This window comes from Myxine glutinosa, chromosome 5, assembly GCF_964187855.1.
Source record: "Myxine glutinosa chromosome 5, kmMyxGlut1.1, whole genome shotgun sequence".
Classification (NCBI taxonomy): domain Eukaryota; kingdom Metazoa; phylum Chordata; class Myxini; order Myxiniformes; family Myxinidae; genus Myxine; species Myxine glutinosa.
In genome coordinates, this window is record NC_136265.1 from 196,459,929 (window position 1) to 196,470,805 (window position 10,877).

Genomic DNA, 10,877 nt, shown 5'->3' on the forward strand with positions numbered 1-10,877 from the left:
ATTACGTGGTGTTGAGGTGTTTTGAATCACGTGGTGTTGAGGTGTTTTGAATCACGTGGTGTTGAGGTGTTTTGAATTACGTTGTGGTGAGGTGTTTTGTGTAACGTGGTGGTGAGGTGTTTTGTGTAACGTGGTGGTGAGGTGTAATCATCCCAAACTTCTAGTCTGCACCTACCCCTCCCGTATGTACGTATGTGCTGAGGGGTCCTTTTTTTTCTTTTTTTTTTTGGTTTTTTTAACCTAAATCTTCAACCTAAAGTGCTTATAAAAATGTAATATCACAAACACTACAAATAAATTCGTCATCATCTCCATAACATTAGTAAAACACAGCAACTACAGCAAATTAGTAAATTATGACAACACAGCAACTCAGGTACAGTCATTATCCTCAGCTAAAACAAGCCCGTTCCTCTTTTAACAACGCGTGGTGAGGCGAGCCAAGCTTGTGTATATGCATGTATATATGTATTTTGGCAATTGTTGATATTTTCAGATGAGTGGCTGCAGGTGTGGTGCCTGACAATGTTGTTGAAGGTGAAGGAATATCAATAACACAACATCACCGTTCAAGAAAACGACGACACGAGTGCGACATGTCACGACGATATATTTATTTAAAAGTCAAAGGGCATATTGAAAGAACTCCAGCAGCACAGGGGAAAGCCTTTGGTGCTCACTTTTTTTCTAGTTCTGATAATGTGTTAAACTTTGGTTCACAGGGGTCATGTTTCTGGAAGACAAAACAGATGGAGGTTTGATTGGGCAACTTGGATGGCACAAAGGACAACACACAAACACAAACTTTCCAGAATACGTTTGGCAGAAAATTGATCTATCACATATAAATATGTTGCACAATTTCACATTGGGCTCAAATTAGAAACATTGCGCCAGTTTCGTAAAACGTCAGAAGAAAAGCAGAAAATTGATGGTTCATGGGATGAAGGAGAACACAAGAGATGCTTAATGGCAAGAAAAACTGTACTTGCAGCAGCAGCAGCAGCAGCAGCAGCAGCAGCAGTAGCTATTATAAAGTAAGGAAGAACGAAAAGAAAAGTTTAAAGAGGATAGCGAGAGGGTGGTGATATAATTACAGCAGGTGATGGAGTGAAGATGAAATGAGTGAGAAAAAAAGAGGGAACTGGGGGCCGATATAGCTGAGGAGGGGAAGAGTTTGAAAGAGGAGAAAGCAGGGCTCGGCTGTGGACGACATACGGTTAGGCAGAAGAGCATGTGGAGTGACTCGCTCCTTTCTGGTCTTTTACCCTCTGCCTTTTCTGTGCTCTGTCCCATCCAGGTTTCTGCAGGGCACATTCATTCTGCGAGGAATCCATTCACGGTGAAATTCCTAAAATCCAGGCTCACTGGTCATCTACACCTATTTCGTCCTCCTTTCTCTCGCCAAAGGCGTAAGTACAAGGCCAGAGGCCTTCCCTTGCCCTTCTCCCCCTCCCCTTCACTCATTCTATCTCCACGTGTCTTTTATTTTTTTCTGTATTCTCACTCTTCCACGAGCCTCAACTTTGTGCACCAAAAAAACATAATGTGGAAGGACGAGGGTACTCAAAGTGAAGACCGAGACAATTGAAAGTGGAAAACAAGAGGATTGAAAACTCGCATCTGAAAGCATCCATTGTTAAGAGCCTCTGCTCCGAATCCGGGATGTCAGTGGTCCAAACCGTGGCAGAGTCATACCAAAATCGTTAAAAATTGGACGTGCTGCTTCCTTGCTTGACGTTCAACATTTACAAGCATAAGAGCAGGACAATCCCCATAAGGTTGGTATCCATGGGAAGGAGAAAATTCCTCCTTCGGAAATGCATCGCTGAGAGCGGTGAGAAAGGCAGCACAATTGTTGTGACATAGCTGGTACCCAGAGGGGCCCAGGAAATGATGAAAATCCCCCCCCCCCCCCCCCCCGCTCAGTGGCTGTCGTTGTCTCGTATAACAGTCCTGTGTTGTGTCTCGGGTATTCGTCTGTGTTGATATGTCCATGTGTGAGGTGTGTGTGGCAGCTCCACTATGAGCCTCAGATACTGTAAAAAAGGAAAAGGCAAAGGAAGTACACAAGTGAAAATGAGGAAAAATAAAATTACAAGGAGCAAGAAGAACATAAAGGGCATGATTCTGGGGAAAGGGGGAGGTGAGAAGAGAGAAGGAGGGCATTAATGGTGGGGGGACTATTGTTAAAGGGGTAAAAAGGGCAAGGGACTATGGTGAAAAGAAAAAGAGGAAGAAAGAAAAGGAGCTATAAAAGATAGGATGGGGGTGGTGGCTGATAGAAGATAAGAGAGAGTGTGATGAGAATGTGAAGGGATGAGGGCGTCATGAGAGGAGGACCTTCGAAAGAAGGTGGAATGAGGATGTCGTGGGTAGCTAGCGTGGGTGATTGGGGAAGGGTGGAGTAAGATTGCAGACGATTATGGAGACTTATGATCCTGGGATGTACTGAGGCTTCCTTGGGAGGATGAGCACATGTTCCTCGGCTGAAATAAGGGAGCAATCATGATATGTGCTCAGGAAGCCCGGCTTGAACCAATTCCATCGAGCCCTGACCGGAGGTCCCCGCTCTTTGCCAGCGAAGCCGTGCAAGCTGTTCCACATTAAAAGGGGGGATTTGTGGGGAAAATACCAGGCACTAGCCACCAGGTTTTCCTTTGCCTCTGCTTTTGTACGTTCGTGAACACTCACCAAGTGCTCCAGGGGCAGGCAAACACTTGCTGAGGATTTTACGCCATATTAAGGTGCCATGCTCTTAACAGCGGTCAAAAAATAGACAGTTAGTAACGCAAGGCGCTGCGGCATGGCAGGTTGTCCCATCTGCAAAACGCCTATTTGTACACACGGCATCCTCAGGTGCTATTTGAACTTGACCTTAAGGCAACCCCACTCAATTCCCATTCTTATGTTGCTTATTCTTCAGGTCTCAATTAAACTCGTGTGATGAGACGATTTTGGTGACTCGCGTGGTCAGATGGTCACTCGCGTGAAGTGACAGAAGAGACGATTTTGAAGGACGCTCGGCAAATGACTTTTATCTAGCTCCGGCAAAGAAGGTCATCATTCATGGTGGATCAAAGTAGAATTCGTGGAAAGCTTCGACTCAATTTTATTTCATGGGCACCTGGATCGGTATTCACTTGAGATCCAGTTCTCCTGCGACCACCGTTCTCACTGGAACTGGTCCAGATTACTTGGTGAAGTTGGAAAATGATAAAAAATTAGTTTGGGTCATAGGAAAGAGAAATGGAAAGAAAAACAATTTTTTTTAAATATATTTTAAAAAATTCATATAAATTTAAACTTAAATCAAAAAAGTCACAGAAATAAATAAATAAATAAATAACGAAAATACGCAACAAACACAACAACAAAAAAAGAAATCGAAAACGAATTTAGAGAAACAATGAACCATTTTACAATTCAGGCAAACATCATGAACTGTGATTAATGGCAAGTCCTCCAGAAATATAAACCCCAAGGTGGTTACAAAAGTATTGTTACTGTAACTACACATAGTGAATGATATTACAATGATAACAAAGGATGCCAAATGCGAAAATGAATAAATCACGATCTTTCAAGATGACCAAATAAACAGCTGTCCACTAATGCCGTCTCTTCTGTAAAACTAAAACGAAGGTGCAACATTTCCTAAAAATGTTTAAAGGATGTCACCGAGACACCAGACTCTGTCATTGCAGTTAAAGCCTCCCTTAGAATCTGGGAACTCGGTGGTTCGAACCCCAGGCAAGTCATACCAGACATCAAGAATGGTTGGTGCTCCTTTGTTCCTTGATACTCAGCATTTAAAGAATGGAGCACAAACAAACAAGTCCAGGTTGGCAACTATCGTGGTATGCAGGCTTGTCAGATATACGATATTTCAAATGTGTGATGTGTGATGTGACATGTCAGATGTGTGATGTGACGTGTCAAATGTGTGATGTGACGTGTCAAATGTGTGATGTGTGCCGTGACATGTCAGATGCGTGACATGATACGTCAGATGCGTGACGTGACATCAGATGCGTGACGTGACGCATCAGATGTGTGACGTGACGCGTCAGATGCGTGACGTGACGCGTCAGATGCGTGACGTGACGCGTCAGATGCGTGACGTGACGCGTCAGATGCGTGACGTGACGCGCCAGATACTTGACGTGACGCGTCAGATGCGTGACCTGACGCGCCAGATGCATGACGTGACGCGTCAGATGCGTGACGTGACGCGTCAGATGCCTGACGTGATGCGTCAGATGCGTGACGTGACGCGTCAGATGTGTGACGTGACGTGTCAGATGTGTGACGTGACGTGTCAGATGTGTGATGCGATATATCTGTCAGATGTTTGATGTGATATGTCTGTCAGATGTGTGACATGATATGAAATGGAAAATCAAATACTGCATTGGAGTCATCAGAAGGAACCAGAAAAAGTAAAGAGCAAAGATGGAGTCATCAGGAGGAACCTGGATAGGATTCGGGTTTCAGCCGCCATGCCTCTACCCTCAAACCCATCCAAGCGCAGGCAAGTGAGTCTTCCAGAATTTTTTTTTTCTGCAATGTGTGATGCGACGTGTCAGATGTGTGGCGTGATGTGTCAGATGTGTGATGTGACATGTCAGATGTGTGATGTGATGTGTCAGATGTGTGCCATGACATGTCAGATGCGTGACGTGACACATCAGATGTGTGACGTGACGCGTCAGATGCGTGACGTGGCCCATCAGATGTGACGTGACGCATCAGATGTGTGACATGACGCGTCAGATGTGTGACATGACGTGTCAGATGTGTGATGTGACACGTCAGATGTGAGATGTGACGTGCCAGGTGTGTGATGTGACGTGTCAGATGTGATGTGATATGCCTGTCAGATGTGTGATGCGATGCCTGTCAGATGTGTGATGCGATATGTCTGTCAGATGTGTGATACGATGTCAGATGTGTGATGTGATATGGCATATGTGTGATGTGATATGTCATATGTGTGATGTGATATGTCATATGTGTGATGTGATATGTCAGATATGTGATGTGATATATCTGTCAGAAGTGTGATGCGATATATCTGTCAGATGTGTGATGTGATATATCTGTCAGATGTGTGATGTGATATATCTGTCAGATGTGTGACATGACATGTCAGATATGTAATGTGATATGTCAGATATGTGATGTGATGTGTCAGATGCATGACATGATATGAAACGGAAAATCAAATACTGCATTGGAGTCATCAGAAGGAACCAGAAAAAGTAAAGAGCAAAGATGGAGTCATCAGGAGGAACCTGGATAGGATTCGGATTTCAGCCGCTACTGCTCTACCCTCAAACCCATCCAGGCGCAGGCAAGTGAGCCTTCCAGAATTTTTTTTTCCTGCAATGTGTGATGTGACGTGTCAGATGCGTGGCGTGATTCGTCAGATGAGTAATGTGACATGTCAGATGTGTGATGTGTCAGATGTGTGATGTGTCAGATGTGTGATGTGATGTGCAGATGTGATGTGTTGTGTCAGATGTGTGATGTGATATGTCTGTCAGATGTGTGATGTGACATGTCAGATGTATGATGTGATATGTAAGACGTGTTATGTGTTGTGTGATGCCTGTGGTCTGATGTGCGATGTGTGTGTGTCCGACGTGTGACGTTATGTGATGAGACGTCAGATGTGTGAGAGGTGTGTATAGGCGTATGTGGGTGCAACGGCTCTTCCATGTGCTTGGAAACTGTGGGAAAATGATATGGAGCACATCATACAGAGGAAGGGGTGGGCAAATCTGTGTGTTCAGCAGTTAGTCATTTTCAGACTTGAGTTGTGAGTTTGAAAAATACATTAACTACACCAAGGGTTACCATACTTTTTGGTTGTGTGGAAGCCTTCAGAAGCTGTAAGCATTTTGAGCACACCGTGTTCGACTGTAATAGCGACAAAATAAAAAGAGATGTAGGATGAACCATGGCAATTCAAATGGTTCCTTCTGTCATGCTGTAAGTCGCAGTATTTGAGGGTGCATGTGATGTCAATGTTCATCCCTTTCCTCCTCCCAACCCCTGCAGTTCCCCGCCGATGGCCTCAAGGACTTAAGGTCCATGCACCACAGGTTTGGAAGCATTGTATTATTCAATACCGCAGTCACATCAACACATTCATGTGCAACTTCCTTAAAAAGAATGCTTGGCAATACCAACATAATGAAGCAAGCCATGTCTGAGGGCAAAAATAAAAATACACACACACACACACACACACACACACACACACACACACACACACACACACACACACACACACACACACACACACACACACACACACACACACACACACACACACACACACACCCTCTCTAGCATTGCATACAAATCCACTGACAAATTAGTCTGTGTGTGTCTGTGTCTGTGTCTCTGTCTCTGCGTGTGTGTGTGTCTCTCTCTCTCTGTGTGTCTGTCTGTCTCTGTGTGTGTGTCTGGTCTCTCTCTGTCTGTGTGTGTGTGTGTGTGTGTCTCTCTGTCTCTGTGTGTGTGTGTGTGTGTGTGTGTGTGTGTGTGTGTGTGTGTGTGTGTGTGTGTCTGGTCTCTCTGTCTCTCTGTCTGTGTGTGTCTGGTCTCTGTGTCTCTCTGTCTGTGTGTGCGTCTGTGTCTCTCTGTCTCTCTCTGTCTGTCTCTCTCTGTGTGTCTGGTCTCTCTGTCTCTCTCTGTCTCTCTCTGTCTGTCTCTCTCTGTTTCTCTCTTCGTTCCTCTCCCCATCCCTCCCTCTCTCCAACTGACAACTGTGTTCAAAATGAGAAAAAGCAACGGTATAAAAAATAAAAACAAAGTAAATAATAAGCAGTTCTCGGTGAAAAATTGCGATTCATAAAAACAATTCCATATCCCCCAAGCAGGCATGATCCTCCAATAAAAAGGAAAACAAAATAAATAACCGGCACGTCCAATAACGCAGCAGAAGTGTTCCAAAGGACATTTTTCATTGTCTGCAACGAGAAAGGGGCGTCTGGCGACTGCGAGATTAAGCGCAAAACGACAAGATTTCACCCCAATATCATTCTCGAGGCCAAAACTTCTTCTCCATATAATTACGGCGAGTCAGTATATGAACATGTCACGGAATGATGCATGGACCATCCACGAGCAGCTCAACAAGGTTCTCTCTCCAAGAGCGCGGTCCATTTTGAAGATGCAAATAAACTGTGCGTCGTGCATCAACATGGAGCAACGTACTTTCGCCTTTAACGAAAAGGAAAAAAATAATAAAAATAATTTTGAGGCCTTCGCTTTCGGACAATACAAGGCATTCCGTTGGAAAGTAAATGTTTATCGAACACATTCTAATGCCGTTGGGAGGAGGGTGCGAGCGGCGCGCTGCGGTCACGGCGGATTCCTCGGAAGCGCTGCGTCTCATCCTTTTCGGGCCGAACGTGATGAATGGTCGCAGGAAAAAAGGGGGAAAAGGTCAGCGTTGACTTGAATGGCGGCCGGGCACAGTCCGATAGACTAAACGTTCTGAACGGCGTGTTTCTTTCGCTTCCGGAGTCTCAGGTATATTTGGGTGCGTGCTGCCGTGTCCCAATACCTGGTGGATGTAATGTAAGGTGAGTACGAGACCGTGGTTTTCAGGTACCGTAAACTCACCTCGAAGCTATCTCGGCCCAGCTATTAACCGTTTCACACGCAGAGAGATTCAGGGATGGATGTTAAGCCGGGTGTCCCGTCTGCCAGCAATAGTCGGTGGACGTTAAAGATCCCGCGGTGTCCTTCATGAAGAGTCGGTTGAGCTTTCGCCGGCACCATGAATTTTTTTTCCAGATCCCGGCCCTGACTTCCTCGGTCGGAGTAGAAACCCATCCGGGATTGTACACTCGCAACTGCTTCTGCAACACCGACGCTCTGTGTACGGCATGGCACATGATGATGATGATGATGACGACGCCGATTACCTGATGTTTGGTGACACTGATCGACTAAATGGACATTTACCGTTGATCTGTTAACAATATCGGTGCCATAACGGATAGGAGGTCTGCTCTGAGTCTCAGGCCAGTGGGTTCTAAACCCCATCTGAGTTATACTAAAGACTTTTATAAATGCTACTTTGCATTAATTTATTTTAGCATTTAAAATTTTTAAATGGGGGGTCTGGGGGGGGAATAAACAAATAAAAAACTTACATTTTTTAAAAGTCAGCATTTAAAAGGAATACAGCACGGACAACAATAGCACAGACAGTGACGGCCCTAATGGTGTCTTCCTGCTTGTAAGTTCTTTGCAATGGAATTGTATATCAATCTGCAACAATAAATTCCCCCCCCCCCCCTTCCGACGACTCCTCCCCCCAAGCCCTCTCCCTCCCACAGATCTCTCGATGTCCCTGCTCTCAAATGTTGTGTTTGTGTGCTTCCCCATCTCGCCCCATCTTGTCTACCGCTCCCCTTATATGTTTTATACCTCTCCCACCTCCCCTCAAGCCCTCTCCCTCCCACAGATCTCTCGACGTCCCTGCTCTCAAATGTTGTGTTTGTGTGTTTCCCCATCTCGCCCCATCTTGTCTACCGCTCCCCTTATATATTTTATACCTCTCTCACCTCCCCTCAAGCCCTCTCACTCCCACAGATCTCTCGATGTCCCTGCTCTCAAATGTTGTGTTTGTGTGCTTCCCCATCTCGCCCCATCTTGTCTACCGCTCCCCTTATATGTTTTATGTGTCTGTTTGCTTTTTTCTGTGATAAATGTTAGCTTTCACGAACCTCGAACCAGTATACAAAAAAAAAAAAAAAAAATACACAAAAAAACAGCAAGCTCAATTTCACGAATAGAAGTGATAATCAAACTTCAAAATGTATTCACAATAAGAAGTCGTAAGCCAGACAGGTCTGCCAAGAGATTGCTCATTTTTTGAAATGAGCTTTACGTCCGTTATCATTATCTGGCCTTCACCAATCAATCTCCTCAAATTACCATGAACTTTTCAGCACTAGACCCCAAATCTAGTCGCAGTATATTTCACTCCGCCCCTCCTCTCTGCCCCCGCCCCTCCCAACCTTCCCCCCTGCTTTCTTTGCACGTTGCTTTGCGTGGCTGGCTCAGAGTAACGTTTGCTCAAGAGCGCTGCAATCCATTTCAATGTTTGACACACTATCGGAATCACCGACGAGCGAAGCAAACAAAAAAGGGTGAAGCTCGAGTGAAAAATAAAACAGGGTTCACATCCATCGCAGGTCTCGACAGGCGGGACAGGAGGGTCCGACCACGGGGCCCGTCCGACCGACCCGCGTTTTGCATGTTTTCAAGGCGGCTCCGAGGCTCGGCGTGATGGATGCGTTTGCTAATGACACACCGCACATGCTTACCCGGGAGCTACGTGAGGGCTCGGCTCCATACATCACCGGGCTGACCGGGGCCGAACAAAGGAAAACACCACAGCAACACACAGTGCAAACATTAACATCACGACAAAGGTACCTAGCGAACAACTAAATAAATAAATAATCACCAAGCAAAAGCAAACAAAACCCCAAAAGGGAGAAAAATACATTCGGATCAAGATCCGACTCTTTCTCAGGATTACATACTTGACCAAAGGGCCTCTGAAATAACATGCTCAAACTGCCATGCGGAGGAAAAGCATGTAAAGAGCATGTGCTGTTGTGAGATTCCGTAACCCCTACAACGGGTCATGCGGAGGCCTTGGATCAGTGGCAAAAGGCCATCCTTTTCAAGCATGGAGAGGTGATAAGGCTTTGTGGGGAGACCACGCCGGAGTGAACAATACCCGCTTAAGGGATTAAACACGGACGTAAATTTTCTTTCAGTCCCCTTTAAAAGGCCTTTCTTGGGCAAAGTGAAATTCATCAGCACATGAAAGAAAAGTTTATGCACCACGCCATACTCCTGTAGGGGCAGTTTGAATGGAGGCCAAAATCTATGAAAGACCGTGTGTATCGAGAGCTGAAGAAGTCACCGAGAGGGAATAGTGGAGGTGGGGATCAGGGGGTGGCAGCAAGAGGTCACGGTAGCCCTGCCGCGTCGGCCCGATAATGGAACGGTGACGGCAGCGGGAATCAAAGGAGGGTCGGCCTTGCGCTCACCCGTCGCAGGGACGCGAGTGCGGGATTTGCCTTACACACCGTTTCGCAGACGTTGCGGGTGTGCACGTCGTGGTCACGTCGCGGCGTGGCGGGACACGTGCACGTGATTTGGCTCGCAAAGCCACGCGTGGTCCAGGAAACCGGCCGATTGTGAAACGAGCTCGAGCACTCCACTCCAAAAACCTGCTCCCGACCCTTTTCTCCTTTCATGCAATCAGGGATTTGCTCTGCCTGTTATTCTTGTTCTTGGAGCCCAATTTACACTGGGCCTCTGGAGGCAGCAGCCTTTGCAGTCGGTGAAACCAGTGAGCCCTGATGGAAAGTCTTTCTCTCTATTATATATTCTTCCCTCATCAATTACATACACATCTATCTCCATGATATAATTAGCAAAGCATTACCTGCATTACCTGCATTGTACCTGCCATACAAATTATTAAATATGTGATTATCACTTCTTAGGAGATATAAAAATCAGATTGATAAATACCACACTTGTGACATCTAAAGAGTTATGTAAAACCGACTTCGAGACCTTGAGTTTGAATCCAAGAGTCACGATGGCTCAAGTCCTAATTACCCCAATCACCGAAGGTAGACAGAGGTTATATATTCACCCCTGTTTGTAAGTCTGTTTTTTTTTGTTTTGTTTTTGGATACAAGATCGAGGCTCGTTTAAGAGCTAACATTAATGACAAAAACAACAAACGGACACATAAGACATAATAAAGGGAGTACGATATATCAATTACTAGCAGAAGTACCCAGCGTTGCTGGGTGAGG

The 10,877-nt window shown here is 45.6% G+C and overlaps 1 protein-coding gene across 1 annotated transcript in view; it reads right to left on the reverse strand.

The window, feature by feature from the left end:
- CDIN1 (CDAN1 interacting nuclease 1) overlaps positions 1 to 10,877 on the reverse strand; it is a 126,961-nt gene that overhangs the window by 48,899 nt on the left and 67,185 nt on the right. The gene's annotated exons all lie outside the window — the stretch shown is intronic.